Genomic DNA, 6,000 nt, shown 5'->3' on the forward strand with positions numbered 1-6,000 from the left:
TGGTGGGTAACCAGGGGTTTGTTTTGTCGCATCGAGACTCGGTATTTGAGCGGTTCGTGAAGCTGCAACCTTTGACTTTTCATAGAGGTATTGACATATTAAAGGCCGAGCAGTGGATGAAGAGAGGACTGAATGCCACAATCAGTCGGGACTTGAAGGTTACCACTTCACATGACACTTTGTACAAGAAAGTGATAGAGCTAGCCTTGATTGCTGAGGAGGCTGAGCAATATGTAGTAAAAGAGCAGACCGAAAAGGATGCCGTCACGGCATCGAAACCCGCCTGCTAGTGGTAACATCAGTATGGGGACCGACAGTGGCAACCTTGATCACAAACGGAAGGCTGAGGCTTTCGGAGTATCAGGGGGTAATATAAAGCATCGAGGAAATTGAGGTGGCCGTTAAGATCACGGATCTGTTAACTCAAACTTTTCGGTCTCCTTGTTTTGATGATTAACAAATATTTGATTATTATTTGTTACTAATGATTTATTGATTTTGTAGCAAATTTAAAAGAGAAAATAAATATTTTGGTATTTTTACCAAACTTTTGAAAGCAACACTAAATGGATTCAACAAGCATATCAAGAGCAAAAGATTCATCAAGGGATCAACAACTCAAGACCCTATTCAAAAGAGGTCTTCAAAAGCCCAAAGTCAAAAAGTCAACCCGAAAGTCAAAGTCAAAGTCAAAGTCAAGGTCAACTCTCGGGAAAAGTCAACATGGGATCAAAAACATACAAATCAAGCTAGGAGGCTCATCTACATCAAGACTACTCAAAATCAAATGGTATAAATTTACTTTAGTCTTGTTAAAGTGATTTGCATAGCACACTAAGTTTTTACAAATTTGAATTTTGGCCCATTCACTAACTTGTGCAACAAGTTTTCTCACACGATAGTTCAAAATTTTTTTTGATTGAATTTCTAAATCACATTTTGTTTAACTAAGAGAACAAAGTTGGAATTTCTGAAATCGGATAATCGAGTAAGAAGTTATGCGCGTTTAAGTCCCGAAAAATGGCACTTTTGCCTCTGGTCAGTCATCCAGAATTCCGGTTGGCAACCGGAATTCCGGTTGTAATCAATCCGAAATTCCAGTTCCCATCCAGACTTCCGGTTCACGGCTGACCTCACCTCGGGAAACGTGCTAACGACTATAAACGACTAGTTTTCTTTCAAACACTATATAAACTCGATTTTTACAAAGTTCGGTAGAGCTATGCCACCTACGTCCTTGGTCTTCAAAGCTATGGACCTAGCTTTGAGTTCCAATATCGAGCCAAGTTAACGGGCTTGACTAACCCTTACAACCGGGAAATTTTCACCAAGGTATTTCCAAACCTCTTACAATAGTTTCGCACCCCCGAGGACTATTAACCTCTTTCTCGGATTGTTGAAGTGCCAATCTCACTATTACCGGGTTGTTTACAATACCGGTGCCAACCTCACCTCAATCACAATATGGAAATGTGGTTGATATACAAGCTAAAATCACTCTAGAAATATGATGATATAATGGAAACCTAGAGTGAAAAGCAAGCACACTTAAGATGAATAAAATCAAATTTTGGCTCAAATTCCGTAAGTTTGTACACCTCACATTTCACTTCATAAAACTGCTGGAAAAAGAATTTTTCAATTTCGTTGCATAAAACTCATTTTCGGTACGGTTCTAGTTTTCTTGGCAATTTTCGAAAAACTTACCGTAAATCGTCATTTTTCATTATTTTTCAGTTTTTCTTGTTTGAGCAATTTTGTTTTATCATATTAAAGGTATTAGAATTGGTTTTGGGTCATTTGGGTTAAAATTGGATTTTTTAGAACGTTTTTAGGGGATTTTTTCTGGTCTGCTGCACCAACCGGAATTCCGGTTGTACCATCCGGAATTCCGGATAGCGCAGGACCAGAAAATAGGGGCTATTTCGTCTTTTCAATGCGATTTTTCCCCTTTAAAACCCTACCACCGAATTTTTCATTCCCCATTCAGATTTTTTACCCTAATACAGCAGCCACTCTTTCCTTTTCTCTCAAATTCTCTCTTTCAAAACCTCACTTTCATCTTCCAATAATTCAAAAAAAAAAAAAAAGGGTGTGTTCTTCAATGGCTTCCTCATCTAATCCCTCCTCAAGAGATCACAAGAGAATGGCTAGTGCAATTCAACAAAGGGAAATAAGGGCAAAAGCAAGGCAAGAGCCCACTCTATTCTTCAATGATGAGGATCACAACAAATTTGTCAATGATTTCTCTTCCAGGAAGATTCTCAAAGGTAAAATTTGTGATCTCCCTAGCCTTGATTATGTTGATTTTAGTCATCACTTTGATACCCTAGGATGGACATCTTTTATTCAAATTAATACTCCATTGTATCCTAGACTAGTCCAAGGTTTTTATGCTTGCATTAAACCTACCTTAGAACCTTTAGGTGTTAGAGGAACCCTTAGAGGAGTAGCTTTTGAACTCAATGTAGCATCTCTCAATGACATGTTAGGAGCACCAAATAGTGGCATATTACTTGAACCCAAACTTTCTCTCAAAAATGATGCCATTTTTAACTTTGATGATTGTTCTAGGAATATTTGTGGTGATGGCCCTTTTATTATGAGACCAAAAAGACACCAACTCACTTTAGAGGCTAAAATTCTCCACAAATTCATTGTTGCAAATCTTGCTCCTAAAAGTGGACACCAAGATGAGATAAATTCTATTGATCAATTACTCTTGCATCTCATCATAGCCAAAACTACACCCATCAACCTAAGCTATCTTATTTTAAAATTCATAATTGATGTGGACAAGCCTAATATGATTAATGCACTTTCCTTTGGTTTTCTTCTTAGCTATCTTTTTCCTCTCTTAGGAATTCCTACCCTACATGAAAAGAAAAATGATCCTACCTCTAGTGACATTCTAGGATCCAAAACTTTCAAGGCTATGGGTTACAAATTCCTTAACAATGAATGGGTGTTCACACCAAAAAGAGGGCAAAGAATGCAAATTGATTTGGAGAGTGATGATGAAGAAATTAATTTGCCCGCAAGTGAAAGTGAAGAAGAAGAAGAAGAAGAAGAGATGCCTCCTCAAGCTCCTCCCATGCCTAACTTTCCCCAATTCAACCTTGAGGAAGCTTTTACTCGTCTTCACACTTCGGTTGACAATCAATTTCAAACCTTGAGGAATGATCTCAACTCACAACTCACCAACCTTAACAATGACATCAACACCATGAGGAGTGACATGGTTCATTGGTTTGCAAATGTGCAAGAGGAGATGGCACAATGGAGGGCATATATGGATCGCTTTGGCCCCCCACCAAACTAGTTCTTGCATAATTTTTTTTGGCATATTTAGTTTCTTTTTATTTTTTTTGGTTGTGTGCAAAGGCTTCATGCCTCTTGACTTTGTGTTAGTTGGTCCTTTTATTTGTTTTTTTTTTTTTTTTGTGTGTTGAATGTTATTTTGGATGTATGTTTTTTTTAATGCATTGGAATGTTGCTTTGTTTTTATTTTTATTATTTTTTTTCTCTCTTTTGTTTTATATTTTGTGAATTCCTTGCCACCCTTTTTGATGAATCAAAAGGGGGAGAACAACTATTGATTAATTTTTGGCATCACCTCAAATTTTTTTTTAGTATCTAATCTATTTATCATAAGTAAAAATTGAGGGGGAGTTTACAAATTCATGCAAGGTAAAATTAAAAGGTAAATTTTTTTTCTTGCACACATTAAGGGGGAGCTAATCCAATTTGCTTTGTTTAAATTTTTCTTTCCCTTTCAAAATAATCAAATATTTGATATCATCAAAAAGGGGGAGATTGTTAACTCAAACTTTTCGATCTCCTTGTTTTGATGATTAACAAATATTTGATTATTATTTGTTACTAATGATTTATTGATTTTGTAGCAAATTTAAAAGAGAAAATAAATATTTTGGTATTTTTACCAAACTTTTGAAAGCAACACTAAATGGATTCAACAAGCATATCAAGAGCAAAAGATTCATCAAGGGATCAACAACTCAAGACCCTATTCAAAAGAGGTCTTCAAAAGCCCAAAGTCAAAAAGTCAAACCGAAAGTCAAAGTCAAAGTCAAAGTCAAAGTCAAAGTCAACTCTCGGGAAAAGTCAACATGGGATCAAAAACATGCAAATCAAGCTAGGAGGCTCATCTACATCAAGACTACTCAAAATCAAATGGTATAAATTTACTTTAGTCTTGTTAAAGTGATTTGCATAGCACACTAAGTTTTTACAAATTTGAATTTTGGCCCATTCACTAACTTGTGCAACAAGTTTTCTCACACGATAGTTCAAATTTTTTTTTGATTGAATTTCTAAATCACATTTTGTTTAACTAATAGAACAAAGTTGGAATTTCTGAAATCGGATAATCGAGTAAGAAGTTATGCGCGTTTAAGTCCCGAAAAATGGCACTTTTGCCTCTGGTCAGTCATCCGGAATTCCGGTTGGCAACCGGAATTCTGGTTGTAATCAATCTGGAATTCCGGTTCCCATTCGGACTTCCGGTTCACGGCTGACCTCACCTCGGGAAACGTGCTAACGGCTATAAACGGCTAGTTTTCTTTCAAACACTATATAAACTCGATTTTTCTTTCAAAAAATAAGTTGGTTGAGCATTTATTACAAACATCTAACCTATCTAAGTGAGATTAAGGAGCTTCCAAGTTTTAAATCCAAACAAACACTTTTCACACACTTTGAGCCAAAATTTGATTTTATTCATCTTAAGTGTGCTTGCTTTTCACTCTAGGTTTCCATTGTATCATCATATTTCTAGAGTGATTTTAGCTTGTATATCAACCACATTTCCATATTGTGATTGAGGTGAGGTTGGCACCGGTATTGTAAACAACCCGGTAATAGTGAGATTGGCACTTCAACAATCCGAGAAAGAGGTTAATAGTCCTCGGGGGTGCGAAACTATTGTAAGAGGTTTGGAAATACCTTGGTGAAAATTTCCCGGTTGTAAGGGTTAGTCAAGCCCGTTAACTTGGCTCGATATTGGAACTCAAAGCTAGGTCCATAGCTTTGAAGACCAAGGACGTAGGTGGCATAGCTCTACCGAACCTTGTAAAAATCGAGAGTTTGCATTTTCTAATCCTTAAACTCTTTACTTTACAAGTTTAATTATTTGTCTTAATATATTGCTGGCCATACTACTTGCTTTTACTTAATTAATTGACTAATTGCATAATTTTGTGTTAAAAGTTTTAAATTTCCGAAATTAGTTTAAATTTCCAATTCACCCCCCCTCTTGGAAACATATCTTGGGCTAACAGGATCCTCTTTCAAGTCATATCTTGAATGTCCGAAATGCAAGAATCACCATCAGGGTGAATGATGGGCCAAGGCTATGTAGTATATTTGATATAGATTATATGAATCGGACGTTCCAAGATTACCTGAATAGATGTGTGATCGTGTTTATCAATGACATCTTGGTGTAATCTGAATCAAATAAAGAACATGAGTTGCATCTCAGATCGGTTTTGCAACGATTACGGGACCATAAGTTGTATGGTAAATTCAAAAGTGTGAATTCTGGTTATCTCGTGTCTTCTTCTTGGGGCACATAGTGGATAAAAATGGGATCATGGTGGATCCGACCAAAATTTAAGCTGTTTGAGATTAGCCATCACCAAAATTGGCTACTGAGGTTAGAAGTTTTCTGGGTTTAGCTGGGTATTATCTTCGATTCGTTGAGGGTTTTTCAAAGATTGCGGTACCCTTAACGGAGCTGACTCGAAAGAACCTGAAGTTTGTTTGGACTGATCGGTGTGAGAAAAGTTTTCTGGAGTTAAAGCAACACTTGATTACCGATCCAGTATTAACTCTTCCTTTAGATAAGGAAAAGTTTGTGATTTATTGTGATGCCTTGAGACAGGGTCTTGGCTGTGTGCTTATGCAAGCTGGAAAGGTAAGAGTCTATGCTTCTCGACAGTTAAAGGAGTACGAGCAAAGGTACCCTACTCACGATCT

The sequence above is a fragment of the Cannabis sativa genome, chromosome 4 (genome assembly GCF_029168945.1).
Source record: "Cannabis sativa cultivar Pink pepper isolate KNU-18-1 chromosome 4, ASM2916894v1, whole genome shotgun sequence".
NCBI lineage: Eukaryota > Viridiplantae > Streptophyta > Magnoliopsida > Rosales > Cannabaceae > Cannabis > Cannabis sativa.